Below are 15,011 nucleotides of genomic sequence, written 5' to 3'. Positions count from 1 at the left end.
GAAGAAATATCTGAAATCAGGGAAAGAAACACCTGAAAGGATTAGAGTAGTGGTCCTCAACCAGGACTGATCTTGCCCCTTGGGTGACATAGCAATGTCTAGAGACATTTTGGGTTGTCACAATTTAGAGGGGAGCATGCTACTAGCATCAAGTGACTAGATAGAGATGCTGCTAAATATCCTACGATGCACAGGACAAGGTCCCAGAATAAAGGATTATCTTGGCCAAAATGTCAATAGTGCTAAGTTTTAAACACCCTGGACTCTAGTCTAGTTTCCTCTAGGGAACAATACCCAAAACTCACATAGGGACAGGAAGAGTTCCTGTTCCCAATAGGCAGGGTGGAGAAGCTCAAAATTCAGAGCGTGTATTTAGTAGAGTACTCAGAAGGCTTTGGACTCACAGTATTGGAGCAAAATTAACCCTAGACTAAATGCTACTCTAGTGCTACATAACACAGCTCAGTAAAGGCCCGAAAGGATCAAACAATTTCCAAGTTACTTAACTGTCCCCCAAAACAAAGCTAAAGAATATTTATAGAAAATATAAAAATATCCAGCACAGGGGCCAGCCTCGTGGTGTAGTGGTTAAGTTTTCATGCTCTGTTTTGCCGGCTTGGGGTTCACCAGTTTGGATCCTGGGTGCGGACCTACACACCATGTATCAAGCCATGCTGTGGCAGTATCCCACATAGAAGAACTAGAAGGACCTATAAGTAGGATATAAAACTATGTACTGGGGCTTTGGGGAAGAGGAAAAAAAAGAGGAAGATTGGCAACAGATGTTAGCTCAGGGTCATTCTCTCTAATAAAAAAAAAAAAAATCCAGCACATAAAAAGGTAAAATTCACAATCTTTAAGTATTCAATCAAAAATTACCAGGCATGCAGACAAGCAGGAAAAGATGACCCACAAGGAGGAAAAAAAAAAAACTGACTCAGTAATTAAAGATAAGAGAATTAGTAGAAAAAGACATTTAAAAACCTATTGGGGCCAGCCTGGTGGCATAGTGGTTAAGTTCACGCGTTCTGCTTCACTGGCCCAGGGTTTGCGGGTTCGGATCCTGGACACAGACCTACACACCACTCATCAAGCCATGCTGTGGTGGCATACCACATACAAAACAGAGAAAGACTGGCAGAGATGTTAGCTCAGGGACAATTTTCCTCACCAAAAAACCCAAAAAACACAAAAAAGACTTATTAAAACTACATTTCATATGTTCAGGAAGATACAGAAAACATAAGGATATAAGAGGGGATATTACAAAAAAATATTCCAGAGATGAAAATAACAATATCTGAGATGTCATGGGATGAATAGCGCATTCCACATTGCAGAAGAAGAGATCAATAAACTTGAAGATACTAGAATTCAAAAATAAAACACAGAGAAAAAATATGGAAAAAATTTCAACAGAATACTAGTGAACTATGGGCAACTTCAAGCAGCCTAACAAAAGTGTACAGTAGTCCCCCCTTATCACTTTCCTCAGTTTCAGTTACCCAAGGTCAGCCTTGGTCTGGAAATAGATGATCCTCCTATTGACATATAGCTGGAAGGTCAACAGTAGCCTAACAGTAGTCACAATGCCTAAGTCATTCACTTCACTTCATCTCATCACATAAGCATTTTATCATCTCACATCAGTACAAGGAAAAGGGTGAGTACGATAAGAGATTTTGAGAGAGAAATAGAGACCACATTCACATACTTTTTATGGCAGTATTTTGTTATAATTGTTCTATTTTATCATTAGTTATTGTTCATCTCTGACTGTGCCAAATTTACAAATTAAACTTTAACGTAAGTATGTACATATAGGAAAAATCACAGTAATTATAGGGTTTGGTACTATCCACAATTTCAGGTATCCACTGGGGGTCTTGGAATGTATCCCCCAGAGATAATAGGGGGATATAACAGTAGTTAGAGTTACTGTGGGGGAGATGGAGAACAAAAAAAAATATCTGAGGAACAGTGGAAAATCTCCCATATTTGATGAAAACTATAAACTCACACATCCAAGAAGCTCAATAAACCTCAAGTGCAAAAAATTGGAAGAAAATACCACCAAAGTACATCATAAAATTGCTTAAAAAATGATAAAGAGATAACTGTAAAATTGTAAAAGCAGCTAAGGAAAATAAATTACACAGTGAGAACAAATCTGAACAAATCTCATACTTCACAGAATCTTCTGGATTTTCTACATATACAATAACATCTCCTGTGAATAAGTACAGTAGTATTTCTTCCTTCCCAGTCTATGTACGTTTTTCTCTTTTTCTTTTCTTATTACATAAGCTAGGACTTCCAAAACAATGGCCAGAGTAGGTGTGGTCATATACTACTAATACAGCTGCTGTGGCCCCACTCTTTAGGAGTCATCATAACCTGCCCACTCACAAATGCCCATCTCTTACAGAAATGAGCTTGTTATTTCTGACATCTAGATAATTTTATTTTAGTGGCAAACAAGTTCCAAAAACTGTAACACAAAAAAGTTATGTTATGGCAAACAGAATTAGAACACCCATAATCTGACCGCAAAAAGAGGATAGGGTAGTGTCAAGGAGCCTCAGAATTTTCTGAGATTCTTGGCTGAATTTATGTCATATAATTTCCTCTGTTCTCAAGTCAGAGGACATCTCTGGTACACCATGAGAGATGCCATCATTAGCTGACAAAAAATTAGGAATTCACTCTTCAATTTTAAAGCCTAAATGAGAATATGATACTGAACCTCCTCATCTCAAGTTCGTGTGTCCAATGTGTGGTAAGCCATCACTGATGTGCTTGGAGATGGAGAAAGGTTTACCCAAATTGGCCAAAAGAAGGGTGGGAGAATAGGTTCTCTCAAATCCACCTTAAGGAGAAGGCGGGAAAGGGGTTTTATAGAACTAAGGGGCTTGGCAGGAGGAGTTTGGAGAAGCAAAGGGGTAATCCTGTTTCTTTCACTCCAGACAAGCCCTTGGGCAATGTGACTTCTGGGTGTCAAGGGCAGCTTGGGGCTAGCTTTCTGGTGACATAACTTCCTTGAAGGCATTCTTTTTCTTCTATAAAAGTAGGTCATAAATCCTTGTGACCCTTGAGTCACCCCTCAGGTTAAACAAGAAAACACCCAATTAACAAGATTAACTTCTTTTCATCTATGTCTGGGAACAAGGTCGAAAGGTAATCTTATTCAATATTTACAGTAACCCACAGGTATCTAGCTTCATATATAATTCATAGGTTTTGAAATACATATGTGGATCTTCAGTTCTCTGCCTGAAGAGAGGCTGACAAAGTTTATCAACTTTAGAATCTAAAAGCTTCTCTTCAAATATCTGAAAGTTATTTGCCTTCAATCTCATTATTTCAGAGGGACAATGTGGCCATATGAACATGTAGTTCTCCAACAGCATCTAGAAATAGTGATTGCATGGACTTGAATAGAAGTATTAGCATTATTCCTTTCAGATGTTGGCAAACCTTTTCTGTAAAGGGTCAGACAGTAAATATTCTAGGTTTATTGGGCCATAAGGTTTTCATTACAACTACTTAACTTTGCCTTTGTAGCATGAAAACAAACATAAAAATGTAGGTAAATGAATGGGTGTGACAGCATTCCAATAAAACTTCATTTACAAAATAGCTAGGCTAATTTGGCCTCCAGGCCACACCTTGCCAACTCCTAAAGCATATGGTCAAAAATACCAAAGTGACGTCAGCATCACAGCAGAGTGAGTATTCCCTCAGTCTCCCTAAGTTACAACTAAATGGACATTCATTAACCAGCAGAGGACTCCTTGCACAGCACAACAGGACTTCTGAGAGATCCACACAGCTATACATCTGAAGGTGGGTGGACTGGATCCCCAGGAGTCAGTGGAAATAAGTGCACCCCTCCCCCTCCCTGGTACCAGTGAGCCAGTTTGCAGATTCTCACATAGCAGCCATGCATGACTGTAAGAGGAGGCAGGGACAGCCTGGCCTGTGTGAATGCTTTCAGAATTGCAGCCCAGCCCTAAGGAGCACCCAATATGCCATGGTAGCCTCATCCATGGGAATGCTCTATGCCAAGTGGCAGCAGCTAAGCTGACATCATACTTGACAATGAAAACTGAAAGCCAGCCCTCTGAGAAAAGGGACAAGACAAGGAGGCCAACTACATCACTCCTACTCAACATAGTACTGGAGGTGTTGGCCAGAGCAATTAGGCAAGAAAAAGAAATAAAAGGTAACCAAATTGGAAAGGAAGAAGTAAAACTCTGGCTGTTTGCGAATGGCCCTAAAGAATCTACCAGAAAGCTTTTAGAAATAATCAACAACTACAGTAAAGTGGCAGGGTACAAAATCAACTTACAAAAATCAGCTGCATTTCTATACACTAATAACAAGCTAGCAGACAGAGAAGTCAAGAATACAATCCCATTTACAATCGCCACAAAAAGAATAAAATACCTAGAAAAAATTTAACTAAGGAGATGAAAGACCTATATACTGAAAAGAATAAGATATTATTGAAAGAAATTGAAGAAGACATAAAGAAATGGAAAGATATTCCATGCTTGTGGATTGGAAGAATAAACATAGTTAAAATGTCCATATTACCTAGCAATCTACAGATTCAATGCAATTCCAATCAGAATCCCAATGACATTCTTCACAGAAACAGAACAAAAAATCCTAAGATTTATATGGAACAACAAAAGACCCCAAATAGCCAAAGCAATCCTGAGAAAAAAGAATGAGGCTGGGGGCATCACACTCCTTGATTTCAAAATGTACTACAAAGCTACAGTAATCAAAAGAGCATGGTACTGGCACAACAACAGACACACAGATCAATGGAACAGAAGTGAAAGCCCAGAAATAAAACCACACATCTAAGAACAGCTCATCTTCAACAAAGGAGCCAAGAACATACAAAAGAGAAAGGAAAGTCTCTTCAATATGGGTGCTGGGAAAACTGGACAGCCATGTGCAAAAGAAAGTAAGGAGACCATATTCTTACACCATACACAAAAACTAACTCAAAATGGATTAAAGACTTTAAGACCTGAAACCATAAAACTCTTAGAAGAAAATACAAGCAGTACACTCTTTGACATTGGTCTTAGCAGCATCTTTTCAAATACTATAGCTACTCAGGCAAGGGAAACAAAAAAAATAAACAAATGGGGCTACATCAGACTAAAAAGCTTCTGCAAGGCAAAGGAAACCATGAACAAAAAGAAAGGACAACCCACCAACTGAGGGAAAATATTTACAAATTATATATCCAACACAAGGGGTTAATTTGCGAAACATATAAAGAACTTATACAACTCAACAAAAAAATGAACAACTCGATCAAAAAATGGGCAGAGGATAGGAACAGACATTTTTCCAAAGAAGATATATCAATGGCCAACAGGCGCATGAAAAGATGTTCAACGTCACTAATTATTTGAGAAATGCAAATCAAAACTACAATGAGATATCACCTCATACCTGTCAGAATGGCTATAATTAACAGGATGAGAAATAATAAGTGTTGGAGACGATGTGGAGAAAAGGGAACACTCATACACTGCTGGTGGGAATGAAAACTGGTGCAGCCACTATGTAAAACAGTATGAAGATTTCCCAAAAAATTAAAAACAGAAATATCATCCAATCCAGCTATACCACTACTGGGTATTTATCCAAAGAACATGAAATCAATAATACAAAGAGATCTATGCACCCCTATGTTCACTGCATTATTCACAATGGGCAAGACACAGAAGCAACCCAGCTGCCCATCAATTGATGAATGGATAAAGAAGATGTGGTATATATATACACAACAGAATACTATTCAGCCTCCCCCCAAAAAGAGAGAAAACCATTCCATTTGTAACAACACAGATGGACCTTGGGGATATGACATTAGTGAAATAAGCTAGAGAAAGACAAACACTGAATGATTTCACTCTCATGTGGAAGATAAACAAACACAGGGATAAAGAGAACAGATTAGTGGCTACTAGAGGGAAAGGGGGTGAGGGGATGAGCAAAAGGGCTAAACGAGAACATACGTATGGTGATGGATAAAATCTAGACTATTGATGGGGAGCATGATACAGTCTATACAGAAAATGACATATAATAATGTACATCTGAAATTACACAGCTATAAACAAATACAATCTCAATTTTAAAAAACCCTCAAAAACATACAAATATATAAAGTTAGTCCTGGAGATAAAATGTACTACATGGTGACTAGAGTTAATAATACTGTATTGGATATTTGAAAGTTGCTAAGAGAGTAAATCTTAAAAGTTCTCATTGCAAGAAGAAAAATTCTTGGGGCCAGCCCTGTGGTCAAGTGGTTAAGTTCATGCGCGCCACTGCAGGTGGCCCAGAGTTTCATCGGTTCGAATCCTGGGTGCGGACATGGCACCGCTCATCAAGCCATGCTGAGGCGGCATCCCACATGCCACAACTAGAAGGACCCACAACTAAGAATATACAACTATGCACTGGGGGCTTTGGGGAGAAAAAGGAAAAAAATAAAATCTTTAAAAAAAAAAGAATAAAAATTCTAACTACGTATGGTAATGGATGTCAACTAGAGTTATGGTGGTGAGCATCCTGCAATATATACAAACATCAAATCATTATGCTGTACACCTGAAATTAATATAATGTTATATGTCAATTATATCCCAATAAAAAAATTTAGAAAAAAATAAAAAGAAGATACACACACACACAAACACTACCAAAAAAGTCAAGCCATGAATGAACTCCTCTTTGGAGGTTACCACAGCTTGAGTTTGGTGGAAGCTGAAAACATCAGATTTTCATTTTTCCAACCTCCCATAAATGTAGGGCATGGGCAGATGATCCAAGTGTTACCAATCAGACACATCTATCCCAGACTTTGAATCTAGTGATACCAAGAAGCAAGAACTGAACAGGATCCACTTTGGCAGCTAATAATAGCAGGGTCTGTCAATATATGCAGTGTACAGTACAGGGAGTCAGCAGTGCAAATTGTGGGATCCACTGTGTTCAGTGCTAGCAGGAGTAGTGTTTTTATCAAATCTGTGATAGAGAGTATAAATCATGGTTGCCCAGTCCCAAGTCTACTTCTCCTGCATTCCCAACAATTTTATAGCTACTCAGTAACCTTTTAATAAATTCTTTTTCTTTAAATTGGCCAGAGTTGGGTTTTGTTGCATGTAACAACCTTGAGACTCTTAGACTAGCACCATCAGCATCACTTGGGAACTTCATAAAAATACAAATTCTCAGGCTCCATCCCAGATCTAGTGAATCACAATCTTTGGGAGTAGGGCCCAGCAGTGTGTGGTTTAATAAATGCTACAGGTGGTTCTGATGCACACTAAAGTCTGAGAACCACTGGTTTACAGGTAGGATCTATGCTACTCTGGATTATTTGGCTGATAACCTATTAATGAGGAAGGGAAACAAGCACTGAGATATCTAGTAAATCCTGGGCCCTTCAGTGCCCCTGGTTTGAGGGTCACAGGATGCTAAGCATTCATAAAAAGACAGAAAAGAACCTCCCAGAACAAAGGATGGTTGTAGTAGCAAGCTGATTAATTCTCTCATATCAAGTGGGTGGTTATGGTATTTTGTTTACATGGGATAGCAAGTAGTCGTTGACTGTGTAATGCTGGGCTTAGAAAGGGGTTTCCTGTGGTTTTTGTACCAATTATCTCTGAGACAGGCTTGAGGTACTGCACTATCTATTAGGTTCTCGGTATGTCCAAGATCAATAAATGCTACTGTAGAAAGCCAAAACAAACAAACAAAACCCTGACAGAGGCAGACTGGAAGTCTTACAGATATTTCTTGGTAGTAAAAAATTTAAATTCTAGATTCAAGGAGGTGTTATTTACACAGCATCCACTTGAAAGTTGCTCTACTGCGCAAGAGGGAAGCCATGAGGAAGATGGAAAAAACTAGGAAGCCATGACATTCCACATCAGTAACACCTGTATGAGCAACTAGTTCTCTAACTACAACAAAATACTGCAAAAATTATCCAGTGGTAACAGAAGAACCAACACCAGCTCAGGATTAGAGAATAAAATAATGGGTTTCACCTGGGGAAAAAAAAGGTGAGCTAGTGGTGATGACTCAGTACTTCCTAAAATACATCAGCCATACCCTTTCAGTCAGTCAGTTACGAGAGTGAAGATGGGCAAGTTGAGGTGGGTGGGACCACTGCCATCCTACCAGGAAGCAGTTATCTTTTTACACCCTTCAAATAATCTATACCTAATGCATTCACTGTAGGTATATTCTATGGGTTTTCAATTTCATTGTTAAATGAAATATTAAATTCATATTTACAGCTCTGCATGTACAAGAATTAATGAGCCCTTTAAATATATACTTCTAATTAAGCAGGCTGGAATTTTTATCCCCTTCCTCAATGCTGTGCCAAGCAGTGTGCTGCTCTCAGAGTAACTCCATCTCTCAATTCTGCTGACTGCCATTGTACACATGCTTAGAAAACCAACCAAAACTTGGAAAACTCAAATTGAGATGCTCAGAGCAATTCTGCATTTTTCTGTTTCTTAAAGTCTAAAACTAGTAAATTTCTTATCTATGATATACTTAATTCATCACATACAACTTTCAATACAACATCAATTATCTAAAACACTCATTAACCAAGATATTTTACTCATTATCTTTTTTACTTGGAAAACATGTCCATCCCAGGAATTTTAACAACAAAAAAACCTGTCCGGATGGATCCTAAGGTCAGTACAGATTCAATCCCAAGATACATATATATTCTGCAGCTGAAGGCAGTCTAACAATGTGGTTAAAAACTTGGACTCTGGAGACAGCCCTAGGTTCAAATTCTTCCCTTAGCAATTACTAACCATGTAACCGTGGATAATTTGCTTAATGTTTATTATCTCACAATAGGAATGATAAACTACTTCCCTTTGAACATTAAAAAAAATGCTTATTAAATGTGTAGCACAGAGACTACCATGTGGTAAACAGTTAACAAATATATTGTTTATATATGTTTGGATCATAAAATTACAAGGATTAAATTACATTCAGTAGACTACTAAGCTATTTTAAAGATTTTCAACAATATCTCCAAGTTAACAAGACCATAGATTAAACATAGAATTCCATTCCATTGGTTTTCTTAGCCATGGTGGGGTAAATATATTCTGCAAAATGGCAGTAAAGACCTATAAAACACTTACTACACGTGGAGTCCAGACCTTGGTCTCTAAACACCACTTCCTGCTAAAACAAACCAGGGTTCCTTGGATAAATGGCTGACTTCAGTAGTACTAAAGCAAGGAAAGTACAAGTCTGAAACACCTTTTTGCACCAGAAAGTAAGGTATTACTTAAAGACTAATGGGGTCATGACAAAAGGATATAGGAGTTGACTTTGAAAGGGCTCCCACTAGCTAAATATGGGGTAATCTAATAATCAAAAAAATAATTACAATATTAAAAATTAAAAACTAACCCTTGAATTCGTAATTTTTTTTTAAGAAAAAAAGGAGGAGGAGAGGGGAAGGTGGGGAAAATTCTTCTATACAGAACACCAGGTAACAGATGTAGAAGGAATATACAACTAGAAATTATCACTGTGTAACAGCAAAGTAACAGTTAATTTAGGCAAGGATCATCAATAAATGCCACTAGGTGAAACACTTGGAAAACGAGATAGCCATACATTCTCCAAGTATCACCTCAAGGATCACTTATAATTTACAGCATTGTACCTTTACAACAAAGAGATACAGGTGATCAAATTTAGCATCCCCAATAATGGAAAGAACTAATAAAATCTATCTTCTGATGGGGCAATACAGGAAGGACACAATACCACCTATGTAGTTTCTCAAGAAAATGACTTAAACTGAATCTAATCATGAGAAACCAGATGAATCCAAGTTACGAAACATTCTAGAAGACAAATGGCCAGACTCTTCAAAAAGTCACATTTACGAACGAAAGAAAAAGGCAGGAGGACTGTTGTAGATCAAAGGAGACTAAAGAGACATGACAACCAGATGTCATGTACCTTGACTGGATCCTGGATTGAAAAATAAAACTATAGGAGACACCTTGGTGATAACGGTGAGGGGAGAGTGTCATCGGGTCTGCAACTTACTTTCAATTGGTTTAGCAAAATAAAGTAGATGATAGAGAGAAAGTGATATGCTAGAGAGAATATGGCAAAATATTACTGTGAATGAAGGGTATATAATTAAGGGCACTATTCTTGTAACATTTTAAATTTATTTTAAATTTAGTTTTAAATTTTTCAAAATACAAAGAAGGGGGGTGGAGAACACATGACTATTTCCTTTTTCCATGTGGTAACAGATATTTCTAACTTTACTTAAATTTCAAGTCTTGTTTAATGATCTGCACTTTTTTTTATTATCTTTTCCCATGCATCCCTGATCATCACCATATGTTGATCTTTGTCCATGACACACTGCCCCCAGCAATGTTCTCTGGAAAAGCCTACCTCATTCCATCACTATATTAGAATCTAGTCTTGTCTTGCTATAGATTTGAGTGTACGTGTCTCACAGTAAACTGAAACTTTTTATTTCTAGGCTAAAATATGTTGACAGACTAAATTACTTGAATATTAAATTTTCTTAATAAAAACTAACATTAAAAATTATACTCTGGGGGCTAGCCAGTGGTGTAGTGGTTAATTCTGTATGTTCCACTTGGGCAGTCCAGGGTTCATGGGTTCAGATCCCAGGCACAGACCCATACACCGCTCATCAAGCCATGCTGGGGCAGCGTTGCACATACAAAATAGAGGAAGACTGGCACAGATGTTCTCAGCAATAACCTTCCTTAAGCAAAAAGGGGAAGACTGGCAACAGATGTTACTTCACAGTCAATCTTTCTCACAAGAAAAAAAAATTATACTCTGAAATTTTAGTTTTTAGAGATGAAAGTCTCAAATTATATGCTTAAACATTAGAATTCCAAAAATTAATAACTGAAATGAGAATGCGTCACAAGAGCAAGCATCCAATACTTACAAGTTCAAACTATAGTCTGAAGTTTACTTTTCTCATCCCACTACATATTAAGAAGTCACTCAAGATTTGCTAATCCCAATCCCACATGCACTTTTCAATTCTTATCTTTCTTCACATTCTCTATAGTATTTGACTGCTGACACATTCATCATTCATTCACTCCCACCTCTGATATCTTGTTCCTCCCATCCCTTCTGTAAGGTGGTTTTCTCTGGGTTTTTGTCCTAATGAGAAAACAGCAACGGTTACAAGCCCAGAATGTGAAATCAGAATGCCTAGGGCTGAATCCTAACTTAACTATTTCCCAGAAGTGTGAACTTAGACAAATTAATTTCTCTGTGATTCCATTTTCCAAAATGTAAAATGTGGATAATAACTTCAGAGAGTTTTTGAAAGGATTAAAAGTGTATAAAGGTTTTATAACAGTGATAGGCATCCGATAAAGACCACAGCATACAAGTCTTAACCATTCTTATTGCTATTACCACCTTTCTGCTCCAGCTGCTCCTCAGTCTCCCTCACAGGCTTCACCTTCTTTCCTTTTTCCCTTCAACGTTTATAAAGGTTATATTCCCAGAGCTGTGACATCTATCCTTTCTTTACTGGAGACTCTCCACCATCAGCAATATCCTTCACATCCATAGCTTCAATTACCATATACAGGCTAATGACGTCCATATTTGTATTGCATTTCCCAGAGCTCTTTAGTAAACTTACAACCCACACTTCCTACTACACACTGAACACTTTCACCTTGGTGACCCATTAGCATCTCGAGTTCAATACATCCAAAGCTAAACTCATTATCCATACACCCCTACCTGTATCTTGCTCCCCAGGTTCCCTGATTTAGGTGACAGTACTTACCTTCAATGGCTCCAGCCAGGAATCTGTCAATTCTACTTCCTAAACATCTCTGTTTACCATCCCAACTGGAGCAGTTTAGGGATTCACTATTTCTCACTAGATAACAGAAAACAGCCTTCTTGCCTCTACTCCGGCCTGTGATCCATTTGTCATAGTGCTGTCAGAGCTATCTTTCTAAAAAGCAAATACAAACTCCTCAATAAGGAGAACACGGTCTTCCACAATCTGAATCCTAACCACGCCTCCAGCCTCATCTATTCTACTATTAATTCTTGTCCCGATGTTCCAGCTGCCCAGGCAACTTGGATGTTTGTGCCAAGCGCATCTTGTGGCCTTGGCAAATGCTGTTCCCTTTTCAGGAAACACATATCGTCCCTTCTTCATCTAACTTTCACATATTCTTATCTATACTCAAGACAGGGTTCCCTTTTTTAAAACAACTTGAATGGTACCTGCCTACCCTTTACTCCTCTCTCCCAACTGTCCTACAAACTCCTGAGCACCTGATATTTACAACTATCAAAGTGCTTAACCAGCCAGTATTTTAACTGTCTGTGTATTTGCCTATCTCCTCTCCTAACGAAAGAACTTTAATCTTTCATTCCTGGCATTTAAAAACAGTGCTTTTTAGAATCATTTAAGCCTCAGAATCATTTAAGGAGCTCATAAATAATCCGAACTCCACTCAGCACGTGTGACACTCATAAACTCTTTACTAAACAATTTACTATGATGAAGCCTTCTCATATCAGTTGAATGCTTTTAAGAAGCCAAACTAGGTTACCATCCTCTGAAAACAAAAGTCTAAGTTACAGAACAGAATGGTATAAGAAATCACATATCAAGTTCACCAGTTTTCATTCTATATAAAATCTGAGAATTATAAATGTCCATTAATCTGACACAGACACCCTAGGGTACTTCACATAGCACAGGCAAGATTAAACAAGACACTTATTTAGGAAAATATTAAGCATCTATGTAAACGTCAGTACAGAAACAAAAGTTCAAAGCTTAAAATATAGCCTAAAGTTCACTGTTCTGATAAACAGAAAGCAGAGGGGTGCTAGTGGACTGAGGAAGTCACTGATGAATCATGTGACCTTGAGCAAGACATTTTACCTCTGTGGAGTGCAGCTCCTTTATCCTGTATGCAACTCATTTCACTAGCTCTTGACCCCACCAAGTATTTCTGGGAATGCTATATATATGCTCACAAACACGTGCTAGGCAGTGTTGCTACTTCTGCTGTGAACTAACTGTCCTGTCCCATGAGCCCCACTGTCTCTGCCATATGCTAAACCCTGAAGCCTTCCAACTGCCAAAAGTTTCAGTTTATGGCAAAGTGGTAGAGAACATCTAGTAGTGGAGAACATCAAATAGGAGGTGCTTATGCCTCAATAACCTCAAGTTCTTAATAAAATGGCTTGTTTAGTTTTTACTTACAGTCAGACCTAAGTTTACACAGGCTGGTCCAAGGTAAAGGCAAATGATAACCATAATGTTATATAGTTCACAATCACTGTATCTGTTCCAAAGGACAGGACTTTGTCATATAGTCAAACTCATCATGCCTGGCTGCTCCTTCTCTATGCAATTCTCTCACAAACAAAATCTTACGGTGTCTAAACTCCTGGATGCCCAGTTTTTTTCCTCAAGTTGGAAATCTCCAATACATGTAAAATAAGGTGCCTAAAGGCCACATCCAGATCTAACATTCCCTTTCTATCCAGTTGAGCTTTCAAATGAAGGTCAAAGGGCCCCATAAGCATAAATAAATTCTTTTACTTCCCAAGGAGTCCTCTGAATGTGCATCTGCTATAGAAAAGCACAAGAGAATCTTTGTTCTGTCACCCTCAGGGATGTGCACAGTGACTCACTCAAAAACGACTCCAAGTACAATGGTGCTCTTTTGCCAATTCAGAAAAAACCTCTACAAGAGTATATTTAAAGACCATTATTCTAAATTCTGAAACAGATTAATGATTAATTACAAGAATACTAAATTTTACCTTCTTTCAGTTCTACCTCCCTAATTTTTGGTTAAAAAAAATAAGCTACTTTAAAAAAAATCTTACTCTGATTGTAAATAGGCAATTATTTTAGCACCTAGTTGAGTATGAAATTTTTGCCCAGCAAAAGTTTTAAGTCATCTGATTAAAAGCATACAAAAAGTTAAAACTGGCATCTATCTGCATTTCTCTGTGAAGTTTCCTGCAAATGTGTTTTAAAGCCATATAAAAAAGGAGTTACCGTTTCAAGGTATACTAAGTTTCCTCTATCTGTGTTGTCTCTAAAGAACTGCCAGGTAAAACACATAGTTTGTTTGTGGTAATTGTACTTTATTCATGTTTTAGTAGGAGAATATTAATAGCAAATTTTGCCATTTTGCCAAACTTCATCAGTCTTTTTATCTCAGTACTTCAAATATTAGACCAATAGAAATCACTATTAGAATGGTAGGGGAACAATATTTTTCACATTCCTTTTCTTTTTAAAGTCATTTACTCTACAAATATTTAGGTACCTACTATATGCCAAGTTTTGCATGATGGAAACTGGTAAATAAGGATACAGAGCAGCCAGAGACAAAAATAATCAAAATCATAACACAGTACAGTAATTACTGTAATGGCAGAGGAAGGTGCAAAGTATCCTGGGAACAAAAAGAAGGAGTGGAAAAGTGAGGAAGGAAAAACACACAATTTTGCAGGTGAGCAATGGAGATGAGATTTCAGTGAGGAGTTTAAATTTGTCAAGCCAGAGGATGACTTAGCAGTCAGAGGAAATAGCGATCTATCACGTACGGCTACCGTTTATTGAGCGTTCGTTATGACAGGCACTTTGCTAAATACATATACTGTCTCATTCAATCCACACAACAATCCCCAAAAGATAGTCAATCTTAAAGAAGTTAGGTAACTTGCCTAGGATGGCTCAAATTCCCAGTGCTGGAGCCCAGATTTGAAGTAGGCGTGTCTAAACACAAAATTCCAGGACCAAAAACACTGCACCATACTTTGCCATCCTATGTGGAGCACGGAGACAGGAGAATATGGCACAATGGACAATGCTTCTCACCTCTGTCTATATA

At 37.9% G+C, this 15,011-nt stretch overlaps 1 protein-coding gene across 21 annotated transcripts in view; it reads right to left on the bottom strand.

Annotated features, from left to right (window-relative positions):
• RAPGEF6 (Rap guanine nucleotide exchange factor 6) overlaps positions 1–15,011 on the bottom strand; it is a 200,200-nt gene that overhangs the window by 175,943 nt on the left and 9,246 nt on the right. The window contains exon 1 of one of the 21 annotated variants that reach the window (XM_070571185.1): positions 11,918–12,184. The exons of 19 other annotated variants lie outside the window; for them this stretch is intronic. The gene's annotated coding sequence lies outside the window, so the exon portion shown is untranslated. Of the gene's footprint in view, positions 1–11,917; positions 12,185–15,011 lie in introns of those variants that run through there. One more of the 21 variants, XM_070571178.1, reaches the window with a different exon arrangement.

The sequence above is a fragment of the Equus przewalskii genome, chromosome 13 (genome assembly GCF_037783145.1).
Source record: "Equus przewalskii isolate Varuska chromosome 13, EquPr2, whole genome shotgun sequence".
Taxonomy (NCBI): Eukaryota; Metazoa; Chordata; class Mammalia; order Perissodactyla; family Equidae; genus Equus; species Equus przewalskii.
Note: the sequence above shows the minus strand (reverse complement) of the source record. Positions and strands in the feature narration are given on the sequence as shown.